This window comes from Lithobates pipiens, unplaced genomic scaffold, assembly GCF_037356315.1.
Source record: "Lithobates pipiens isolate NorthernLeopardFrog02 unplaced genomic scaffold, aLitPip1_a1.2 Scaffold_30, whole genome shotgun sequence".
NCBI classification, from domain to species: Eukaryota; Metazoa; Chordata; class Amphibia; order Anura; family Ranidae; genus Lithobates; species Lithobates pipiens.
Genome location: NW_027507791.1, coordinates 149,747,873 through 149,760,096, shown reverse-complemented (window position 1 = coordinate 149,760,096; position 12,224 = coordinate 149,747,873). Strand labels below are relative to the sequence as shown.

The window sequence follows — 12,224 nt, the reverse complement described above, 5'->3', positions numbered from 1 at the left end:
TGCCCCTTTTGTCAAACCAAACCAGATTTATACAGGGAAAATTTAGACCATATTTGTTTTTGATATAATGCATCAAGGAGTTAATATTTTTTGTATGGTCCAAGGAAGGGTCTTTAATTTAAAATAAAAGGTCTGCAGTCACCGGTGATACACCTCCATCCCTATAAACATATACAAAAAAAGGAGAAAGTCGCCCTGGGACTTTAAATGAGGTGGTCATAGTTAGCCGGAGTGACGAGTAATAACAGTATGAATGTTTATTAAAGTTAATGTACATACATGGATAATATAGCATATTCACTCAGCCAATGGATTTGAACATGATAAAGAAAATAAATAAAGTTGATACAAACCTTATACAATGCAGCATATACAAATGCAAGCATCAGAAAACCCGACGCACGTTTTGTGAGATCATTAATTTTAATGAACCTTCATACTGTTATTACTCTTGTCACTCAGTGGCTAACTGTGACCACCTCATTTAAAGTCCCAGGGCGACTTTCTCCTTTTTTTCCTTTTTTTTAAATATTTAAAATCATCAGGTATTTACAGTGCATCCAGAAAGTATTCACAGCACTTCACTTTTTCCACATTTTATTATGTTACAGCCTTATTACAAAATGAATTAAATTAAATTAATTATTTTCCTCATAATTCTACAAACGATACCCCATAATGAAAACGTGAAAGACGTTTGTTTGAAATTTTACCAAATTTATAAAAAAAGAAAAAAAAAATCTCATGTACATAAGCATTTACAGCCTTTGCTCAATACTTTGTTGAAGCACCTTTGGCACCAATTGCAGCTTCAAGTATTTTTGAGTATGATACTACAAGCTTGGCACACCTATTTTTTTGGGCAGTTTCTCCCATTCTTTTTTGCAGGACTTCTCAAGCTCCATTAGTTTGGATGGGGAGCGTTGGTGCACAGCCATTTTCAGATTTCTCCACAGATGTTAAATCGGGTTCAAGTCTGGGCTCTGGCTGGGCCACTCAGACATTCACACAGTTGTCCCATAGCCACTCCTTTGTTATCTAGGCTGTATGCTTAGGGTCATTGTCCTGTTGGAAAATGAACCTTTGCCCCAGTCTGAGGTCCAGAGTGCTCTGGAGCAGGTTTTCATCAAAGATGTCTCTGTACATTGCTTCATTCATCTTTCCCTCAATCCTGTCTAGTCTCCCAGTTTCCCCACAGCAGTGATGGCGAACCTTGGCACCCCAGATGTTTTGGAACTAAATTTCCCATGATGCTCTTGCACTCTGCAGTGTAGTTGAGCATCATGGGAAATGTAGTTCCAAAACATCTGGGGTGCCAAGGTTCGCCATGACTTCCCCACATCATGATGCTGCCACCACCATGACACTTTCCATTCTAGCCAAAGAGTTCAATCTTTGTTTCATCAGACCAGAGAATTTTGTTTCTCATAGTCTGAGAGTCTTTTAGGTGCGTTTGGTGAAACTCCAGGTGGCCTGTCATGTGCCTTTTTTTAGGTTCTCTCTCCACAAAAAAATGCTGGTGCTCTGTCAGAGTGACCATCGGTTTCTTGGTCATCTCCCTGACTAAGGCCCTTCTCCCCCGATTGCTCAGTTTGGCCGGGCGGCAGGGCCGTCTTTAAGGCAGGGCAAAGGGGCAGCTGCCCTGGGCCCTGTCATTGTTGTGGGGCCCAAAACAGCTGCCTCATACTTGCCAACTATCCCAGTTTGAATTCCCTTGTCCCTTGAAGTTTTAGTCCTCTGCTGTGTCCCGATATCTCAGTGTGAAGTGCCGGTACTAATGATGCTCAGCTCTGCCCTATTGTTGTGTACAGATGACTTATCTGCAGACCCTGTGTTTACATGTAAATAACCGGCATTCATATGTAAATAGCTGTGGCATTACTAAGTAAATAGTTGCGGCCGGTGGCATTGATATGTAAATAAAGGCAGCATTCATATGTATATTATGCTCCCCTGCAGTGATGGATGATGTGCTATAACCTCTAGCAACTAATCAGTGAGCCGTAATCTGGTCTGTAACCTCTACTAACCAGTCAGTAAGCAGTAATGATATGCTGTAACTGCTGGCAACCAATCACAATTTCTGCTTGATCTGATACAGTAAAATGATTTTAAGTCTAGCTGTTACTTATTGTATGTCTCAGAGCAGGTGGAGAGTAAAATTGCATGGGGGGGGGGGCAAGAACATTTTTGCCCAGGGTCCAATCAATATTAAAGACAGTCCTGGTGGTTCCAAATGTCTTCCATTTACAGATGATTGCAGTCACTGTCTCATTGGTACCTTCAGTGCTGCAGTAATGCTTCTGTACCCTTCCCCAGATCTGTGCCTCAATACAATCCTGTCTTGGAGGTCTACAGACAATTCCTTTGATTGTATGGCTTGGTTTGTGCTCTGACATGCACTGTTAAAGTAGGACCTTTTAGATAGAGAGGTGTGTCCCTTTTAAAGTGATCAGTGGAAACCGGATGCACCTGAGCTCAATTTTGAGTGTCATGGCAAAGGCTGTGAATATCTATTTACATGTGGAGGTTTTTTTTTTATAATTTTTCAAAGATTTCAAACAAACTTCTTTCACATTGTCGTTTATGGGGTATTGATTGTAGAATTTTGAGGAAAATAATGAATTTAATCCTTTTTGGAATGAGACTGTAACATAACAAAATGTGTAAAAACTGAAGCACTGTGAATACTTCCCAGATGCACTGTAAGTAATAGCACAATGCTCAAAGGGGAGGAAGACTGGGTAGCAGTGGGTAACTGGGAGGATACAGCCATAAAATGACAGATTTTTCCATTTATAGTTTTAACGCTTGAATTTTAACCAAGTTCTTCTATGGTATGTGGCTGAGGTTGGGTAAGGACCCATATTATGGATTCAACAGTATTAAATAATTGCCGTCCAGCTCTATATGTTCAGTTTTCCTTCCAAGGTTTATATCATTGAAGCCATCCAATTGCTATGGCAAATAAGTGGATGGGATGGGGGGGGGTATGCCTTGGTGAAGAAGAAAGGTAGGAGAGCGTAAGTCACTATTAATATTTTAGATTGAGGAGTTGAGATTGAGTCACATTAAGTGACAACCTTATCTTTTATATCTTACCAAAAAAAATGGGATTATATTGTGTTTGTATTAACATTCATTTGAGTGTATGTTTTCTGAATATATAGATTAGATAAACAGTAGCCAAAAAACTGCCACTGTTTTATTCTACAGGGTTTCTGCTTTCAGAAAATATACCGTATAATATTTTGGAGTTTCAGGCTTCTGGCCTAAAATAAGCATGTTAACACGTGCAAAATGAAATATGACATTTATGGCGCGTACACACGACTGGACTTTTCGACCGACTAGGTCTGATGGTCTTTCCGACTGACTTTCGGCAGAGTTCTGATGGACTTTCCGAATGAACGGACTTGGCCACACACAATCACACCAAAGTCCAATGGATTCTAACGTGATGACGTACGACCGGACAAGAATAAGGAAGTTCATAGCCAGTAGCCAATAGCTGCCCTAGCGTTGTTTTTTCTTTCAATATTTTTATTGAATTTTGCAAAATAAAAACAAAACAAACAAGAGAGAGCACCTCCCCTTTTCAAAGTCAGGGGGTGCATAATGACATTCCAGTGTTTAACAGACGTTACATAAAGTAGAAAACAGTCACATTTACATTGAAAAGGGAGCAACAATCCAGAGAGGCAACTATGAGGAATATACACTATTGAGGCCCCAGGCTATAAACCCATACCTGATAGGAAGATGGATTGCTGGGGGAAGCCGTACCCCACCCCAAGGGGAGCACACTGTGGAGACGGCCTCTCACCCCAACCCCATCTCTGAATGGCCCACAAGAGATAGTGTAGCAGTGGGCTGCCTATTCCATATATCTAGCACATAGATAAACCAATAATAAGTCCACTTATCAATCGCTGTGTGTAGGGGTCTGAGAGGAACCTACACCTGTAGCAGGAATGCTGAACTGAAAGGCCAAAGCAAACCCAGTGCGAATGTGAGGTAACCTAGCTGTGCCAGGGGGCCTCTGCCTTCTGTCATATCTGGATATAAGAGACCAAAACACTGGAATAAACCATCTAAACCAGAGAGAGAGGGAAAAGGAACAGGATTAGAAAGAGAAAGAAGGCAGGGAAGAAAGAGAGGACTAGCAGGTCCATAAGAAGGGTGGGAAAAGGGGAGGATAAGGAGGGAAGGTCATCTAATCGGGTAAGAGCGGCCTTAGAAATCTAGGTCCCTGGAATTATAGGAACTCTGACATAATTCGCCCATGGTTCCCAGATCAATTGGAATTTGTGGGTTTTATCCAGTAGTGTACCAACGATTTTTTCCTGGGCCATGATCCAAGAAATTTTCCTTTTCATGACGTGCATGGGTACCGTGGGTCTTTTCCAATGTTTAGCTATAGTAATTCTAGCTCCTAAGAGCATATAGAAAATTAAGGCTTGGGTGTGTTTGGGAGTCCTGTCCACACTGGCATTAAGAAGTGCTATCTCGGGTAGCTGTGGAACAGCTGTACCCGTAATTTTCCTCAACAGGTGGAAAAAATTGTTCCAGAATTTCCGTATCCTGGGGCAGGTCCACCATATATGAAATAGGGAGCCAGTAAGCCCGCAACCCCTAAAACATAAAGGGGAAGCGTCCGGAAAAATCTTGGCCAGTGTGGTCGGTACTAGATACCAACGCACCATGAGTTTAATACTAGCTTCCATTAGAGAAATATTCATAATGTTTTTGAATGATCTGTGAAATTGTGAATACCATTTGGGTAGGTCCCACTCTACTGCCAGATCTTGTTCCCAAAGTCGGGCATATAATGGCTTGGTGGCATTCTTGGCTAGAGAGTTGTAAATAATGGAGATACCACCCCTCTGATCCTCCAGCATATTGCCACACCATATTTCATAAGGAGTCGGTAGAGGGGGTGTAGAGTTTAGAGGCCATTTGGACCGAAGGAAGTGAGAAATTTGTAATAGTCTGTATCGTTCAGTGGGGGGCATTTCTAATTTACTCACACAGTACGCCAGTGGGAGAGGTCCTGTGGTATGTAGGAAATGTCCGATCCTGTACAAGCCTTTGTCTACCCACCACTTAAATGCTGTAATATTTTGTCCGGGCGGGAAATTAAAGTTATTAAAGAGGTGGGCAAGTGGTCGCATGGGGGAGGCCAGGGCTGAGTGCATTTGGAGCCTGTCCCACAATGACATAGAGTGAGAGAGGGTGGGGGCTAGTATCGATGGCCGCAAACGCGGTTTAGACCAGAGTAAATAGTCGATTGTGTGTCTCGGTGTCGCCATCCTCTCTATTAGTAGCCAATCTGGTTTGGGGTTTTTCGAGTGTGCTGCTGATATTTGGGCTATCTGCGCAGCTTGGTAGTACCACCAAAGCAAGGCCCCCTTGGGTCTTGAGTCTATAGAGGATGTCTTTGGAACATCTCCTGCCTTTAGAACCCCAAATAAATTTCAGGACGGAGGATTGGAATCGCATGATTTGGGCTTTCCTGATAGGAATTGGCAGAGAGCGGAAAAGATAAAGCAAGCGGGGTAACAGGGTCATTTTAATAGAATTTACGCGGCCCAGCCAGGACAGATCATATTTTGACCATATTGCCATGTCGGCTTCAAGTTTTTTGAACATGGGGGGGAAGTTACTGGAAAATAACTTATCATAACTGTTAGTTAGGTTTATTCCTAGATAGGGAATAGCTGATGAGTTCCAGGTAAATGGGAAGTGATTTTGAAGGTTTGTGAGAAGGTTTGGAGAGATAGATATGTTCAGAGCGGCAGATTTAGCAACGTTGACTTTGAGACCAGAGGCTCTACCAAATTGCTCCAAGAGTTTAAGGATGTTGGGAGTAGAGATAAGGGGGGATGTGATGAAAAGGAGAAGGTCGTCAGCAAAGAGGGCACATTTATGTTCCTGAGCACCACATGAAACTCCTCTTATGTCTGGGTTTGTGCGTATGGCTATGGCTAGGGACTCAATGGTTATAGCAAAAATCAGGGGTGATAACGGACACCCCTGTCTGGTGCCCTTCTCGATAGTGAACGTGTCCGAGTACCTGCCTTGCAATCTTACTTGGGCATTGGGATTAGAGTAAAGCGATTTCAAGGTGCCTAAAAAGTTCGGACCCATGCCCCACCTCCCAAGGACTGTAAAGATATAGGGCCAGGTGACCGTGTCGAACGCTTTTTGTAAGTCAACGGAAAGGAGGAACCCTTCTTGCTTGGGTCCTCCATCCCATTGAGAGTTAAGGAGAGACACTATATCAATAGCTCTTCTGATTTGGTCCGGGCCTTGTCTCCCCGGGATAAAACCTGCTTGGTCCCGGTGAACATACTGAGCAATGAAAGAGGATAAACGGTTTGCCATTATTTTCGTTAAAAGTTTGAGATCATTATTGATCAAAGAGATCGGGCGATAATTGCCTACTAAGGACGGGTCCTTTCCGGGTTTCGGAATGACCGAAATGTATGCCAGGTTGGAGGCTTTATCCAGGGGAGAACCATGGCTAAGAGAATTGAAAAATCTAGACAAGTAAGGCGCTAGGATATTGGAAATTTTTTTATAGTAGCCGGCTGAGAAGCCGTCGGGGCCAGGGGCGGAACCTAATTTGAGCTTATGTATAGTCTCCAGAACCTCCGACTCTGAAATGGGTAGATCAAGTAGCTCTGCATGATCCCTGGAGAGTTTAGGCAGGGGTATGGAATCTAGGAACTCCTCAATATTTGGGAGAGGGCTAGGTTTGTCATCTTTATATAGGGAAGCGGAGAAATCTTGGAAGCATTCTAGAATGCTCTGCGGATTTTGTGTCTGGGTGCCGGTTGGTAGCCATATCTTGGGGAAGGCCATGAGACGTGATTTGGGAGACAATTTGGTGGCTAATTTGGAGCCTATTTTATCTTTATGCATATAATACCTGGCTCCAGACCAGCGAAGATGTTTTTCAGCCTCGGTGGTGAGGGCCAAGTTGAGCCTGATCCTGGAAGATTCCAAATCTTCCCGAGAGGATTGTGTACGTTCTCGCTTGTTGCGTTTACAGGACGCCTGAAATTCATTGGAGAGTTTGGTTATTTCAGCTCTATGTGCCTTTTTTAATTGGGATGAAAATTGCATAATTTTGCCCCTCATTACTGCCTTGTGGGCTGCCCACAACGTTGCGGGGGAAATATCTTCGGTATCGTTAGCTAGAAAGTAGTCTTTCAAATCCCGTTCTAGCATGGAGCAGTGAGCCGGGTTACTAAGCAGAGACTCGTTGAGACGCCACTTAAATTCCTTGTTTGCGGTAGAAGAATTGCGGAGAAAAAGTGTAACCATGGAATGGTCTGAAATAGGGGAGTCTTTGATGTTGGACTTTGTAGCTAACGACACGTTAGTACCGCGAAGGAAAATATGATCTATCCTGGCGTAAGATTTTTGTGGGGCCGAGTAGTGGGTGTGGTCCTTGGTGAGGGGGTTGAGTTCTCTCCAAATATCCACTAGACCTGACTTAAAGAGGAGTTTGGTTATTCTGGTACTCTGTTTGGAAGGTTGCTTTGGTCTTGAGGGACCAGAGCCAGATTTGTTTAGAGAAATGTCAAAGGTAATGTTTGAATCCCCACCAAGGACGACAACCCCCTCCAGGTGTGGGGAGATTGTAGTCAGCAGAGAAATGAAAAATTTGTCTTGACCTTTATTGGGCACGTAATACGAGACAAAAGTGTGAAGCGACCCATCTATGGTGCCTTTCACAAGGATATATCTACCTAAGGGATCAGTGAGAACCCGTGACATGGAAAAATTTAAGTGTTTAGAGAAGCAGATAGCAACACCCTTTGTTTTGTTTTCGGCGTTGGAGAGGTAGAATTGGGGAAAGTGTTGGTGTAGGAATGAGGGCTGGAAGGATTTAGGGAAGTGGGTCTCCTGAAGCAGGAGGACCGAAATTTTTTGTGATTGGTACAATTTGAACAGTTTCCTTCTTTTAACAGGGGAATTAAGGCCCTGGACATTATGAGACACTATGGAAAAGGGCGAAGCGATGGCGTTATGTACTGGCATGGATCAGGTGGGAGGTATCAACTGGGAGAGAGTGGGACCTACCTGGTAAAGTGAGGACTGAAGCCGCCAAATCTTGAAAGGATGTATGATTAGATGACCTTCGGAAGGGAGATAGGAAAGGAGGGTTGGAGGTTGAGAAGTAGAAAGATTGACCTGCTAGGAGAAACAATAAAAGAAAAGAGACATCCGTAAACATTAACATTGAACAGATATGCAAAAATCCCCAGATGAAGTGTGAGAACCCGTTCCCACACCCCATCACACCCAGCCCCAAACAAAATCGAAAGAGTGTTCCTTCCATGAAAGGAAGGAGCACGAGGCCTCCCCACCGTAGGAGGAACCAAAGGGATCCCCCTATCGGGTAGGAAGGTGTGGAGGCGCAGGACAACCGTCCTGGCCTTCTCCTGTGGCCTAAACAGTTGCTAAAGGGTTTAGCCCCAAACTAGATTTTCATGGAACAGAGAATGTGTATTCCCCTACCCCCCATCCCCCATCCGCCCCCGGTTAGGGTCAGGGAGGTTCAGGGGTCCGGGGGACCGGGGAAATACCTTCTGCGTTTGAATTTGTAGTAAAACCAAGAGAGACGAGTATGAAGAAAAGTACTACCCCCATCAGCCTGTAGAGAACCTAGGGGTGGCTCTTCCAAGCTGTAAGTGCTGAACCTTAATAACATACTAGCGGAATTAGGGTACCCATAAGACAAAAACATGAAGACAATAACCAGTATAGCTTTGTGGATAACAGGACAAAAAAAAAAAAGGGGGGGGGGGGGGGAGTCAGAGACAATTGTCAGTTGTTGTAAGTTCTGCGTGTCAGTACAATGGGAAAAAAATAAATTGAGTCAAAAAGACCCAAAGTACATCAGAGGATCCGACTGGATCAAAGGGAGTGTTGCGGGTCCATACCGACCCCAGTCTGGATGATGTCTTTACGGTGGCTTGGAATCCTTAGACTTCTTGGACAAGCGCTTCTGCCATGCAGGTGCGATGGGACTTGATGGTGGTGGTCTTTTGGAGGGAGCCACTGGGGTTGTGCTTGTCGGAGATGGGTCGGGGTCCCTAGAGATTAGACCAAGGTGGAGTAGGAGCTTTTCACCTTCCTGAAACGATGAGAAGCCGTAGGATTTTGAATTAAAGGAGAACGAGAGGCGAAATGGGAAGGACCACCTGTAAGCGATCGATTTCTGGGAAAGTGCTAGAAGGAGCGGTTTCAGTGATCTCCTCTTTTGAATGGTGAAAGGCGATAGATCTGCAAAGATTTGTATGGGGTGCCCCTGGAACGTAAGGGGTCCTCCACCCCTTGACCGTTGCATAACTTCCTCAACTTTGTAAAAGTGTGGTTTAACTATAATGTCTCTCGGGAGCCCATCTTGGCGCGGGGCTTGCAGAGCCCTGTGGGCGCGATCCATTTCAAGGCGGTGGTCAGGGATGTCCGGAATGAGTTCCTTAATGAATGTTTGGACAACTAGGGCCGAGTCCTGGAAAGATTCAGGGACTCCTCTGATGCGGAAATTGTATCTCCTCGAGCGATTCTCAAGGTCGTCAATTTTGGAGAACGCAGTTTCAAGTTGGTCCTGCAGGTCCTGAACTCGCGCGGTGTTTTGATTTACTCTGGATATTGTTTGGTCTGCTTTTTGTTCAATCGTTTCTATTCTATTACCCAAGTGCTGTAGTTCAGCTTGAATGACGGAGGTGATTTGGGTAGCGTTTTGTGAGAGACTCCTGGCTAACATGGTGCCGAATAGAGCGACCATGGATGGAAAAATCCTGAGGAGAGGGGTGAGAGCCTGGCGTGAAGGCCATAGTGCCTCCTGGGCTGGCTGTAATGTCCTCCATAGGTGAGAGCGGCATTTCATCCAGGACCCTGCTTATAAGGGATTCTGTGGAGGAGGGGGATAAGCAGGCTGTGGAGTTTGTACTCACAGTGGGGCCTGGGAGCCCTGCCGAGCGCAGCGGTGGGTCGGCTATGGAGTCCTCCTCCTCCAGCATGTCTCCTCGTGCGGCGGTGTCCGGCGCCATCTTGGAATGGGCCGCGGGTTTCGGTCCCGTGTTCAAAACACGGGAGAGGTCTCTCCTTGCTGTCCCTCCTGCCATCCCGGGATTCCCGGGTGTGTCCTCCGTCCGCTCGTGCCGTTTGCGGTCGGGGCTCGAAGCTCAGTGTGGCGCCGTCGGAGATATTAGGCCCGGACGGTGCGGAGCTCGCGGACTAAGCAGTCATCCGGCGAGCGGCCGCGCATGCGCCCTCCCCTAGCGTTGTTTTTTGTCCGTCAGACTAGCATACACACGAACAGATTTCTCGGTCCAGCGGGAAAATTTAAAACATGTTCTATTTCTAAAGTCCGCTGGATTTTTGGCAAGCAAAGGTCCAATGGAGCCCACACACGATCGAATTGTCCAATGGACTCGTTCCGTCGGACCTTTGCTGTCAAAAAGTCTGGTTGTGTGTACGTGGCATTAGTGTCAAGTTAAGTTAGGTCCACTGGTTTTAATGGGTTAAGCTTTAGAGAACTAAATAATGGAGAAACTTTACCTTGGCCATCTAGGGGATTTTATTTCAAATGGTCTTTTAAAAGCTGTATAACCAAAGGATATACCTATTGTTTACCTGTAATTTCTGATAGGACCAAAACCTACCCTGTACTGAAATTGTAGGCCAAACCCTTGTTCACGTATGATTGTTAAAGATCTTCTTAATTGGCTGCAGGGAGGGAGAAAACAACATTTGATCTACAAAAATCACTATCCAAAATATAAGAGAAAATATAAGAGAAGGCACTTTTGGTTTCCTGCTATGTGCAATATTTTTCAATATTTTAGTTTTCTCCTCTGGAATGCCTAAAGCTGGCTATACAATGTGATTTTGCTTGATTCCCCACATCTCCTGCCAGCTTTTGTTTTGTGACAGCTAGCTCTCATGGCTGTCTGAATATTCTGATTGGATACAGATGCTGTAAAGCTAACAATTTTCTTCCTGGCTTTCCTCCATTTTCTGGCCAAAGGATGTCTAAAGGGAGAACGCTCACCGGTTCACCCATGGCTTGAATTTTGTCCATTTCATCGGGAACCTGTCAAAATTCGCTCTGGCAATGGCTTGTAAGTTTTCCCTGCATAAGAAAACGTCAAAAAATTGAAGCATTGAGCAGTGCAGTTTTACCCTGGCAGTGTGACCTCTGGTCATGGAGATTGGCAAGTGTGATCCAGTTCCTAGGACTGAGGGGCATGCCCTGAGAGAGGTTGACCGGGACTAACCCTAGATTGTACTGCCGACTGCAATAAATTTAGATCAGCTGCTACAGGCTAATATTCTCATTTTTTCCTTGAGGACCTTAGTGCCACCTTCTGCCAGGCTTTTCCTTAGCAACTGGCTAAGCTGATGACCTTTGTTACCCTGGTTACACAAACAGGCATTTGCTTATAAGAGAGGTCTCGTCTGTGGAAGGCTTTTTTCCTCTTCTGGAACAGATTTTCTAGAATTACCTTTAACCACTCATCCCCTCTGCGTCCCTGAAAGGCGATTATATCTGGCTTGAGTTTTCCAAGAAGAAAGGTCCTGTCGTTTTTGCATTCTTCTGGAAGTTTGCCTAGTCCTTCCAGCCTCTTTCGCAATCTTTTTGAATCTCTGCAGTAGATGCCACTGCTCTCAAATGCATGTTAAGATGTCTGTTGGGCATACTCTATTATAAGGCCATCTCCTTCCTCATTCTGTCGAAAGCTACTTTTCTCTTATATTCACCGACCGACACAGCTCCTCTCTGTAACTAAATGGGTTTGTTAGCCTACCACTAGGAGAACTAGGCAAAAATTGTAACACGATACACAGAATTGTCAGTACCGCCCAGGGGGCGGACCCTGTGCTAACAAACCTCCCCACTGTCCCAGCAGCCTCAGTTTTATTTTGCCTAGTGAAGGAGAATGACCTAGGAATCCTGCGGGCCCTTTGGTCCATTTTTTTTTTTGATGCAGGATTTATACTTTTGCGCAAGATAGAAGATCTCAGGATCTTTCATCTTATCAACTGCCGGCTGGGTGACAGGCTGGTTGAGTTATCCTTGTAGTTCCCCCAGTCTGGCCATCGAGCATGTGCAGGTCACAGCTAAGGCTCAGCAGGCCATGACATACCTCAGCTCCAGAGGTGGTCGGTGAGCTTCAATGCTCCGGGGTATACATATGACC

The 12,224-nt window shown here is 44.9% G+C and overlaps 1 protein-coding gene across 1 annotated transcript in view; it reads left to right on the top strand.

The window, feature by feature from the left end:
- The window catches only part of LOC143942237 (uncharacterized), a 127,584-nt gene that overhangs the window by 46,305 nt on the left and 69,055 nt on the right, over window positions 1–12,224 (top strand). The window lies entirely within an intron of this gene.